Below are 13,604 nucleotides of genomic sequence, written 5' to 3'. Positions count from 1 at the left end.
TACCATCTTCTCTGTAAACAACACAGAAATGCAATATAAATTTAAAGAACATAAGGAAATACACAAGAATTCCACAGTCCAGATTTCCATTGAAGCAAAACGCAGTATATTGTCTGTAACATCCTTCTTGGTCGTTAGATGACGTCTACAATTAGACAGCTGCTCCATGTTCTGTTAGGATGACTCTTCCTAAACATTTCGTGCATGCTCACTAAACAGCAACACATACATTGAAGCAGACAATGGGCTAAGACATTTCCCACATCCATGCAAGGGAATCCACTTCCGTATTCTTTCTGATCTTTCCACACTTAGAGAACAGCTTCACTGATTCCTTACTCCTTAAATATGCCTCCACACCATCTGCTTCCCAGAGGGCTCCGACTCGCCTACAGCACCCCACCAGGGCCATCGACTGACTACATTTCGCGAGCTGCCCACAGCTCTACGAGATACTTTTCAGATGCAGACATTTTGGCCAGTCACTCTCCCAGAGCAGAAATTAGGCAATGTGACTGGCATTTTCTTTTAACGCTCATAGAACTACTGTAAAGCGCTGTTGACGGTCAACACTTGCCGAAGTTGATCTCCCGAAGGGTACTAGAAAATGCCAAACATTCTTCTTGTCGTTACACATCAGACCGTGCATATTTTTCCAGATGAACTTACACATTTTATGACCACTTATGCAATTATATTTATGTGACTACTTACTGATGACTGTCGTATTTTTTCTTGGCAAGTGCCCGGCAAGGTAAGGTTAGCAGGTCGCTCTTCTTGTCGTTACTCATCAGATCGTGCATATTTTTTCCAGATAAACTTACGTATCTTATGAATAATTATGCAATTTTATCTAGTGACATATTAATTTTATTAAATTCTCTCTCCATTAAAGTCTTCAGTTCTCGCCTCTATTAACTACATAACATACAAGCTGAATACAAAGAAGGTCACATTTCTTGTCATCATTTTTTATGTATGTATGATTGTTTTCCTGTTCTGTTTGTATGCACTATGAAATAGTTAAGATATAACAAACACCAGTTGACTTTGACATTTTGCCTTATGATATCTCAACATCGTGACTATTTTACATTTTTTTTTTTTTTGCTGCTACATTGTGATACACTGTGTACATTTTTGCCTCTGAACACTGTCTATGTTTTTGACATATTACGTTTTCTGTCATGCTGTGCTGTATGCTCAATTACGTTACTATAAACCAGTTTTTATTTAGTGGGTATGTGATTTAAATGCAAGACATTAATCTTTGTTCATCATTATCAGAAAGCAATAAGGTGTAAAAAAAAAAATTAAACAGACATGGGAATTTCACCTTCGGAATGAACGAAAGAAGATGCAATACCTCGTGAGGAAGAGTAAATGGATCAGAATTAACAAGCATTAACAAGAATATACTATACACATTGTAGAATAGCAGTCTTAACTATTTTTTCTTTCAGAATACGAGGCGATTGATGCAGGCTGTCAGACAGAACTACACATCTTAGTTTTAGTGATGAAATATGCTAGAAATAAGGAATAGTTATATAATGAATAATGAAGTGACTTTTTTTGCAGATGAGTTTTTCTTTACAGATGATGATAATAATGGAGTTATGATAATATGGATAATGAGGTTTTTTTCTTTACAGATGAGGATAATGTTGAAGTTTATGTATTTATGCTATGTAGTTATTTAAGTATTTGTTGCAGTCCGTTTTGACAGTATGTCTTACATCGCATAGTATGATGACTGAAGGTTTTGGAAAGGACAGCTAGAGAACACATATATTTTTTATACACAATTCACTACCTGTTAATTCGAAGTTCACTACTTTTCAGCATAATATGCGTTTCTTCTTTCAGTTTAATAATCCATTTTGTACATTTTGCAGGAGAAATTATTCATGAAATTAATGTGCTATAAGCAGTTGTTCATTAAACCTATGTCATTTATGAATGTGATCACATATACTCTACTTGTTTCATAACCTTGCTACAGCTGACTCATGGCGAATGACGTTACACATCTTCATTTGCAGCAATAACTCAAAAGCAAATATTGTTATTAATTATCGAACCCAACACAATGCATTGCTAGCACAAAAAAAAAATCCTTTGTAACTGGCCAATGAATACCACTGATTATTGTAATAAGATGACCCATGATCCCAATGATTACTATAATTAGATTAATTATGTATAAATCCTATGCCAATAATTAGCTCGTTTTCAATGATGACCTCTGAATAATACACAAAAAAAGCTTTGTAACTGGCCAATGAATGCCACTGATTACTGTAATAAGATGACCTATGATGCCAATGATTACTATAGTTAAGTGAATTATGTTAATACTATGCCATTTATTAGTTCCTGTTTTGAATGATGACTTCTGATGGTTTGTAGCTGGACAATGAGTGCTAATGTTCTCTGTAAACAAACGTTTTATGAACATTATTCTGTAATACTATGTCATTTATTAGCTCCTGTTTTGAATGATGATTTCTGATGGTTTGTAGCTGGGCAATGAGTGCCAATGTTCTCTGTAAACAAACGATTTATGAACATTATTCTGTAATACTATGTCATTTATTAGCTCCTGTTTTGAATGATGACTTCTGGTGGTTTGTAGCTGGATAATGAGCGTCAATGTTCTCTGTAAACATACGATTTATGTACATTATTCTGTAATACTATGCCATTTATTAGCTCCTGTTTTGAATGATGACTTCTGATGGTTTGTAGCTGGGCAATGAGTGCCAATGTTCTCTGTAAACAAACGATTTCTGAACATTATTCTGTAATACTTCATACATGGTACAGAAATGTTCAGTAACTGGGTGATGAGTGCCACCAATTACTCAAATCAATTGTTAGACTAGTGTAATTCTCAATGAAGACTACTATGTGACTTAATGTCCTTCACCTTCTGACCTAATTACCTGGAATTACTGCAATATCCGTTTGTCCTGTGTATCCTCATGATCATGGAGCACTATATTTGGTTTTTCCACTAATTCTACTTTGGTGTACTCTACAAGAACGTGGTGTTGACACGACATGCTGTCCACCACCTTGAGTGATGGAAGTGTTATTATGGTTCCACTAATTGGTGTACATAATGTACTACCAAAATGATAACATGAATATTACTACGACAATTCAGTGTCATGGCTACACTGATTAATACTTCAAGGAAAAGAACATCAGATTGTCTCACTTGGTGTTGTGCATCTGTAGAAAGATATGGACTTTCAGTGCAGCTGCGTGCAACCTAAAGTGCTACAACCATGACGCAATCCTTCCCATTCCTATCCTAGTTGTTGTAAAATGGTAAAGAAAAGTATATACAGTGCGTGTGCACTTTTGTCATTTGCTAATATGATTTGTACTCATTGCATATACATTTTTATGATTTGCTGATATGTTCTGTACTACAGTGCGTGTGCACTTTTGTCATTTGTTAACATGATTTCTGTTCATATACATTTTGTGATTTCCTGATATGTTCAGTACTACAGTGCGTGTGCACTTTTGTCATTTGTTGGTATGATTTGTACTCATTCCGTATACATTTTGTGATTTCCTGATATATTCTGAACTACAGTGCGTGTGCACTTTATGTCATTTTGTTAATGTGATTTGTACTCATTGTGTATACATTTTGTCTTTGCCTGATATGTTCTGTACTCAGTGCATGTGCACCATATTTTATTTCATGTTCTGCATTTGTATATATGTATATATTATGTGATTGTAAACTTAGTTAAGAAAAATTTGTTGCTCATGGCAAGTCCAATTGAAACACCATCGCTGCCAAATTTTTGCCCCCCCAGTGGAGGGTTATGAAAGACGTATACATTGCCGGCGATGGGCGAGGCATGACAGAATCTCTGACCAGAGAGTAGTTCATCGTTAGCTGTTGCTGGTCTGCGCTTGACCGCGCGAGTCGACAGTAGTAGTAGCGAGACAGTAGTCAGTCGGTACTAGTCGGGGAGTCGGCATGCGTCGGCTGTGTGCTAAATTCATTTAATTTAATAATTGTATTGGGAGGTTACACTTGGCTCACATTCACATTTTTATTTACTGTGGGGAGGTTACAATAGTGAAGTGGAAACATGGACACATACAGTACTAAAGGGTAGAGGCCGACCTCGTCTGTTGATTGACAGAGACTGCCGACAGTTGAAGAGGCTCGTAATGTGTAATAGGCAGACATCTATCCAGACCATCATACAAGAATTCTAAACTGCAAATGGATCCACTACAAATACTGTGACAGTCAGGCGGAAGGTGAGAAAACTTGGATTCCATGTTCGAGCGGCTGCTCATAAGCCACACATCACGCCGGTAAATGCCAAACGACGCCTCGTTGGGTATAATGAACGTAAACATTGAGCGATTAAACAGTGGCAAAACGTTGTGTGGATTGACGAATCACGGTACACAATGTGGCGATCCGATGGCAGGGTGTGGGTATGGCAAATGTCCGGTGAACGTTATCTGCCTGCGTGTGTAGTGCCAACAGTAAAATTCGGTGGCGGTGGTGTTATGGTGTGATCGTGTTTTTCATGGAGGGGCTTCCACCACTTGTTTTGCGTGGCACTATCACAGCACAGGCCTGCATTGATGTTTTAAGCACCTTCTTGCTTCCCACTGTTGAAGAGCAATTGGGGGATGGCGATTGCATCTGTCAACATGATAGAGTACCTGTTTATAATGCACGGCCTGTGGTGGAGTGGTTACACGTCAGTAACATCCCTGTAATGTACTGGCCTGCACAGAGTCCTGGCCTGAATCCTATAGAACACCTTTGGGATGTTTTGGAACGCCGTCTTTGTGCCAGGCCTCACCAACCGACATCGATACCTCTCCTCAGTGCAGCACTCCGTGAAAATGGGCTGTCATTCCCCAAGAAACCCTCCAGCACCTGACTGAACGTATGCCTGCGAGAGTGGAAGCTGTCATCAAGGCTAAGGGTGGGCCAACACCATATTGAATTCCAGCATTACCGATGGAGTGCGCCACGAACTTATGTCATTTCCAGCCAGTTGTCCGGATACTTTTGATCACATAGTGTATGTGCGACAAGTTTGTTTAGCTCCTAAGTATGTGTTGTAGGAATTCTCACGTGGTAGTGAAGTTATTATCATTACAATGACACTAATTATACCTAAGTCGTTTGCACCATCCATTTGTTACACTGCTTAAATTTGACTAGGTTTTCTTACGCATTAACTGTCATTCTGGAAGTATCCGCATTTATTTAGCTTCCATTTTTATAGGTTACTTATCGGGATGTGCAGTGTGTCGTGTTTATGGAGTTGTGATAGGAAATTTGGCATGAGTGCGAATTTTCTATGTCTTTTTAGTGGTTATTTTCTCGTTGTGATAGAGTTCTATACAGCCAGCGATAGGTTGGTGCTGAGACAACTTTCTGTATAATGGAGTGCTACTGTCGCATTGTGATAGAATTCCAAGACAATCACCGAGAGTGTTACATTACACTTCCTCTAAACGAAACACTTACAACACACGTAATACAACATATGATAACCCAGCGTAGAAATATCATATGGGGAAGTCAGAAACCACACAAAACAACTCTCAGGGTGTCACATGTATCGGACAAATGGTAGCAAATCCCATGTGCGTGTCTCGTCGAACCCTCTCTTCTTGTCTTCAGACATAATGAGCTGGATGCTAATCTGTATGGGCAGGCAGAAAGAGATTAGAAAAAAAATGATCACATACTACTTGCCACACGTTTGCATCTTTTCAGCGTCTTTTTCGTGCAGTTGCCTTGATCGTAGAAATCGTCAGCTATATCTCAAATAGTACAGGGGAAATGAACAGTACATGTGTTAAACTCCTAAATCTTTGTGTACTCTTAATGTAACTATTCATTGTGCTGCCACCTTGTGGGAGCATGTTGTACAAAATAATGCGGGTATGCAGATGCGATACTTAGGAATGTATAATTATTACTAACTTAAACAGGGTAAGATACTATACATGACAACAGGACACACTTTTAATGGTATAGGAGAAATGTGTGTTATAGATCTCATCCCATTTGGTACCTTGCCGTCGGTGTCAGCTTGTGGATGTAATAAAAAGTGTTATACCATTACAGCTGAAACGTCGATGTGCCTGTGCATAAAAAAAACGAGGCGAAATGGATGTTGTGCGACCACTTGTTATAACATCTAAGCTTGTGTAGTAACTGCTATCGAGTGTACTATGCTTCAATAAAGTGTAAGCACACTAGAAGAAGACACGGAGGCCTGCACAATGATGTGGCTGCATACACAGCGCAGCGCACGACTGCCTGCGATTGGTCCAGTGCTTCATAGCTCCGTCAGGCGGGTGATGTCATGGTTCACAAACACTAGCTGTTAGTGTATGTCTGCCACATTCTTCACGCACCAGTGTGCATCCTAAAAAACACATCTATGTGATCGGAGCCCCATGCTTTACGACGGATCGCGGCCTGCCGCTAAGGCCGTGTGGTTGGGGATGAGAAATACCCAGCACTGACATACCACTCACACTGTAAACATGCAGGATCACTCATGGCCACTGCATCACAGCATAACAGGTATATGCGCTCACCGGCCACTATTGGTATGCAGGATGCTGTGAATGTTAATAATGAAAACGTCATAATTGTTCCCTTCCCACCTACTACACTAGGCGCTACACTGTGACCACATAAAAACCACCGGCAGTAATTGTTAAACACAGAACCGGTGGATGTCAACATAATTTATTTAAAAAATGAACCCTGCACTTCCACAGTGTAACGGATGCGTAGCAAGTGTGTACTTCGTGTAAAAAATGATCTACAATACCTCTATAGTGTAATTATTAAGTAGGAAGAGTGCACTTGTCTGACAGTTGACTATTACGTAGCAAATGTGTACTTTGCTTAAAAATGAACCTAAACAGTTCTACAGTGCAATTGTTATGTAACAAGAGTCTACTTTATTTGTAAAAGAAGTCTCCCACATATACAAGTGGGTTACATCTGCCATCTTGTTTATACTTATTCAAAAACTGCCGGTAATAACAATAATAAATCGTACTGAACATCCCACAGGTGCTCTATACATTCTGTGCACAATACTTGGCGATATGTTGTGTGGACTGAAGCATATTTATAACGTAATACTGCTACACACATGACTGTGAGGGGCCCATAAGCCCTAAATAGAGCACACAATATTCAACTGTCAGACAAGCTATCTCACTTGGATTTTTTAATTTCCCACCATTTTACACTGGGCTATGTCCACTGTGAAATCACTGGGGCAACCATCTTTGACCGCCATACTGGATCACAGATTATCCCAATTAAGCCAGCTATAAGGTAAGGGTAAAAAATTAAACTAACTGGATAACAAATTATAGCGATAAGGATAAAGGTCATAAATATGAAGCCTTGTCTATGCCTCAAACAATAGGATAACAGACTGCCATCTATGCACACGGGAATTGTCTAGAGGTGTGCTAGAGGTGAAATGGTTATAGGGTCACAAATCGTTGATAAGGTTGAAGTAAATAAACTGCTACAGAACTGGTGATCTAATTTACTTTCGTCATCTTCCTCTACACAGAACAGTTCACAAACCTGCCTTTGTTCTCACTCTCACAACTCTAGTATGTCATTTTATAATGCATTATTACAAACAAATTAAAATTACTTAAACAAATTTTGTGTAAAAAAGAGAGATACTATTTTAGTATTGTCCTACAGGTCCATATAATTACTACCTGCTTCCTTGAATGCAATAGATGCAGAACAAAAAATTTCTTGGGATATTAAACCTCATTCCTCCAACTCACACAATTTCCTTGAAGGTAGGGATACTGTAACAGCTGTAACTCAATCATATGAAACATTTTGAGCAGACTGGTCCGCAATAATACCAGTACAATAATCAATTTTGGTTTGTCAAACGCATTTGATACAGTGTAGTGCAATATCTTATTGGAAAAAAAGTAGTTGAAGCTGGTATAAGGGGAGCAGTAAAAAAATGGTTTCAGTCTTATCTTAGAAGTAGGTGCTAAACAGTAGAAGCATTCTCAACTCACAAACAAAAAATTAAATTCACAGCAAACATTTAAGCCATTATAGCGTGTGCTCTACAGGGCAGGGTTATAGGATGCGTCTTACTCCTTCTTTATGTTTACGACTGTAGTGTCGCTAGAAATGACTCTAAAATTACATCTTTTATTACAACGCAAACGTTGTGATAAGGGATGTAGATCAGGCACTGCCAAACACTATAATCAGAATTCTGCAGTGTACACATAATTTGGTTTGACTCAGATTTACTAACTGTAGATCTTTAAGCCCCACTCATAGATCAGAATGGGGGAGGGGGGGAGAACTATTTTATCTCCGGAACATTTCACCCAAGGTTTGGTTGCACCTATGCAAAGCACTAAATTTTTCTTTCAACTTCTTCTCCATTCCAGTCATACAGTTCTGCAACAAATTACGCAGTAAGTAGTGTTTGGTACAGAAAAACGCTGCATTCAAGGGGAAATTAAAGCTTTATTCTTGACATAGCTTCCATCTCACAATAACCCTTCCATTAGCAAAATAATATCTCCATCATATCCTCAACAGTATCCCTGCTTTTCTATCTAGTTTTGTTGGCCCATGAACCACAGACACTGCCAAGATGATGCGGCTTGCAAACTACAGGTATCTGTGGAGATGCCAGACAAATATGTGGCTTCTGAAGATGGGCAGTAGTTTTTTCAGTAGTTATAGGGGCAGCTGTTTGGATGATTGACTGATTTAGCCTTTGAACATCAGTCAACATAGCCTTGTTGTGTTGGGACTGCAGGCAGCTGAAAGCAAGGGGAAACTATAACCATTAATTTTCCCGAGGACATGCAGCACAACTGTGTGGTTAAATGATGATGGCATCCTATTGGATAAAATATTTCAGAAGTAAAATAGTCCCCCAATGGTATCTTTGAGTGGGGAGTACTCAGGAGGAAGCTGTCATCAGAAAACAATACTGACATTCTATGGAACAGAGCGTGGAATGTAAGGGCCGTTAATCGGGTAGGTAGGTCAGAAAATTTGAATAGGAAAATCGGTAGGTTGAAGTTAGATATAACGGGGATTAATGAAGTTCAGTGGCAGGATGAACAGGACTTCTGGTGAGTTTATAAATGGAATTGCAAGGCTTATAAATAGAAAATTAAATAGAGATAATGCAGGTGCAGGTCTAATAACGAATAAGAAAATGGGAATCAGGTAAGCTGCTACGAGCAGTATGGTGAATGTATTATCGTCGCCAAGATAAAAACAAAGCCGACACTCATCACAGAAGTACTAGTTCAAATGCCAGAGAGCTCCCCAAATGAAGAAGAGACTGAAAGCATGCCTGATGAAATAAAAGAAATTATTCAGAAAGTTAAGGCAGAGGAACATTTAATTTGGTTGAGTGACGGGAATTCGGTAATAGGAAGAGGTTCAAAAATGGTTCGAATGGCTCTGAGCACTATGGGACTTAACTTCTGAGGTCATCAGTCCCCTAGAACTTAGAACTACTTAAACCTAAGGACATCACACACCCATGCCCGAGGCAGGATTCGAACCTGCGACCGTAGTGGTCGTGCGGTTGCAGACTGTAGCGTCTAGAACCGCTCGGCCACCCCGGCCGGCAATAGGAAGAGGAAGAGAAGGAAAAATAGAAGGAGAATGTGGACTGGGGTCAATGAAAGAAAGAGGAAGCTGCCAACTAGAATTGTGCACAGACCATAATGCAGTCATTACTAGTACTTGATTTAAGAATCGTGAAAGAATGGTGTGTGTGTATGTGTGTGTGTGTGTGTGTGTGTGTGTGTGTGTGGAAGAGACCTGGAGACACTGGAATGTTTCAAATTGATTATATAATGGCAAGAAAGAGATTTCAGAACCTGATTTTAAACGTAAGACATTTCCAGGAGCAGATGTGGGTTCTGACCACAATTTGTTGTTTATGAAGTATAGATTAAAACTGAAGAAATGGAAGAGCATTAGGAAATTAAGGAGTTGGACGAGGGTACTTTGAAAGAACCAGAGTTTGTTGAGAGTATGAGAGTGAGTATTAGGCAACGATTAACTGCAACAGGGGAAGGTAATACAATAGAAGATGAATGGATAACTTTCAGAGATGAAATAGTGAAGGCAGAAGAGAACCACTTGGGTAAAACCCAAGACGTAATACATTTCCATGCATATCGCAGGAGATACCGAACAGAAATGGTGAAAGGAGAAATTATAAAAATGCAGACAATGGAGAAAGTGAAAGGGCATACAAACGCCTAAAAATGAGACTGAAAGGAGGTGCAAAATGGCACGGCCTACAGCAAAATTAATGAGGCGTTTGGAGAAAAGAGAAGCAGAGGTGTGAATATCACGAACACAGATGGCAAACCAGTACTAAGCAAAGAAGGGGTAGCTGGAAGGTGGAAGGAATGTATAGAGGAAATATGCAAGGGAAATGTAACTGAAGCAATATTATAGGAAAGGGAAAGATAGTAGATGAAGCTTCCAAAGAAAGCAAATGTTGACAGGTGTATTACCAAATTATCAGTTTAATAGGTCATGGTTGCAAACTACTGACACAGACTTACAGAAGAACAGAAAAACTGGTGGAAGCCAACCCAGGAACAACCACTTTGGGTTCTGGAGAAATGTTGGAATGCACGAGGTAATGCTTACCCTACGACTTGTCTTAGAAGATAGGTTAAGGAAAAGCAAGTCCATGTTAATAGCATTTGTAATTATTTAGAAAGATTTTGATAATGTTGACTGCAACACACTCTTTAAATCTGAAGGTAGAAGGGGTAAAATATTGTGACTGAAAGACTATTTACAAGTTGTACAGAAACTAAATGGCAGTCACAAGAGTCGAAGTGCGTGAAAGGGAAGCAGTGGTTGAAAAGAGGGTGAGCCAGGGCTGTAGCCTATGTTATTCAATCTGTACATTGAGCAAGCAGTGAAGAAAAGTAAGGAAACATTTGGAAACGGAATTAAAGTTCAGGGAGAAGAAATAAAAATTTACTATTTGCCAATGACGTTGTAATTCAGTCAGAGAGTAAAGGATTTGAAAGTGCAGTTGAAGTTTTATGCAGTGAATATGTAATTCTGAAAGAGAACATCATGTCAACCTGATTTTCTTAAAATTTCCCTTGGTTCTATCAAATCATTAGTACACTGTCAATAAACCAGCAAGTTTCCGCACATTTTGGTGGAGTAGATATTCATAAAATTTATTTACAACGCAACATTGAGAAACGAAGGTAAGTCTTTGCCTAGTAACAGTTACATCTGTGATATTTAAGACTGAAAACAACAGCAACAATCATAACAACAATGGATCTTTCAGAAAATAATTTATTTCATTAAAACGAATTCTCAGCAAAAAATCATTCTTAGTCAACAATCACAAAATAGAATGAGATTTTCACCCTGCAGCGGAGTGTGCGCTGATAAGAAACTTCCTGGCAGATTAAATCTGTGTGCCGGACCGAGACTCGAATTCCCGAGTTCGAGTCTCGGTCCGGCACAAAGTTTTAATCTGCCAGGAAGAATCACAAAATAGATTGGGGGCTTCTGATGGAAGGAAACATCATTATTATTGTTATTATTATTAAGCATCAGACTGAGAAGGGGAAGAAACATATACTCGCGTGGCTCCCTTTCCCTTGTAGAAAGTGCCGCGTACCATTGTGGAACAGCGAGGCTTTGTGTGAGCGAGGTGCGATTTGAGAAGTGAAATTTGCTAAGAAACTCCCGCACGTCACTCGCACTGAAAATGTACCTAAGGACCAGTTTAAAACTGAGTTTGAAGAATATTACAAGGGGGGGGGGGGGGAAATATAAGTAGTATGTTAACGTCGGCCTCGACTGTCACGTCGGACACGGTTGGCTCTATAAAAAAAACTTGGCACATAGAAAGTAAATGATTAAGCTGACACAAATTTAGAGTAATTGACACTATAATAAACAACTAGATTACATCATGGTCAGACAGAGATTCCGAAATCAGATACTGGATTGTAAGGCGTACCCAGGAGCAGATATAGACTCAGATCACAATATAGTAGTGATGAAGAGTAGGCTGAAGTTCAAGACATTAGTCAGGAAGAATCAATACGCAAAGAAGTGGGATATGGAAGTACTAAGGAATGACGAGATACGTTTGAAGTTCTCTAACGCTATAGATATAGCAATAAGGAATAGCGCAGTAGGCAGTACAGTTGAAGAGGAATGGACATCTCTAAAAAGGGCCATCACAGAAATTGGGAAGGAAAACATAGGTACAAAGAAGGTAGCCGCGAAGAAACCCTGGGTAACAGAAGAAATACTTCAGTTGATTGATGAAAGGAGGAAGTACAAACATGTTCCGGGAAAATCAGGTATACAGAAATTCAAGTCGCTGAGGAATGAAATAAATAGGAAGTGCAGGGAAGCTAAGACGAAATGGCTGCAGCAAAAATGTGAAGACATCGACAAAGATATGATTGTCGGAAGGACAGACTCAGCATACAGGAAAGTCAAAACAGCCTTTGGTGACATTAAAAGCAACGGTGGTAACATTAAGAATGCAACGGGAATTCCACTGTCAAATGCAGAGGAGAGAGCAGATAGGTGGAAAGGATACATTGAAAGCCTCTATGAGAGTGAAGATTTGTCTGATGTGATAGAAGAAGAAACAGGAGTCGATTTAGAAGAGATAGGGGATCCAGTATTAGAATCGGAATTTAAAAGAGCTTTGGAGGACTTACGGTCAAATAAGGCAGAAGGGATAGATAACATTCCATCAGAATTTCTAAAATAATCGGGGGAAGTGGCAACAAAACGACTATCCACGTTGGTGTGTAGAATATATGAGTCTGGCGATATACCATCTGACTTTCGGAAAAGCATCATCCACACAATTCCGAAGACGGCAAGAGCTGACAAGTGCGAGAATTATCGCACAATCAGCTTAACAGCTCATGCATCGAAGCTGCTTACAAGAATAATATACAGAAGAATGGAAAAGAAAATTGAGAATGCGCTAGGTGACGATCAGTTTGGCTTTAGGAAAAGTAAAGGGACGAGAGAGGCAATTCTGATGTTACGGCTAATAATGGAAGCAAGGCTAAAGAAAAATCAAGACACTTTCATAGGATTTGTCGACCTGGAAAAAGCGTTCGACAATATAAAATGGTGCAAGCTGTTGGAGATTCTGAAAAAAGTAGGGGTAAGCTATAGGGAGAGACAGGTCATATACAATATGTACAACAACCAAGAGGGAATAATAAGAGTGGACGGTCAAGAACGAAGTGCTCGTATTAAGAAGGGTGTAAGACAAGGCTGTAGCCTTTCGCCCCTACTCTTCAATCTGTACATCGAGGAAGCAATGATGGAAATAAAAGAAAGCTTCAGGAGTGGAATTAAAATACAAGGTGGAAGGATATCAATGATACGATACTCTGATGACATTGCTATCCTGAGTGAAAGTGAAGAAGAATTAAATGATCTGCTGAACGGAATGAACAGTCTAATGAGTACACAGTATGGTTTGAGAGTAAATCGG

Source organism: Schistocerca americana, chromosome 3 (genome assembly GCF_021461395.2).
Source record: "Schistocerca americana isolate TAMUIC-IGC-003095 chromosome 3, iqSchAmer2.1, whole genome shotgun sequence".
Lineage (NCBI taxonomy): Eukaryota > Metazoa > Arthropoda > Insecta > Orthoptera > Acrididae > Schistocerca > Schistocerca americana.
Note: the sequence above shows the minus strand (reverse complement) of the source record.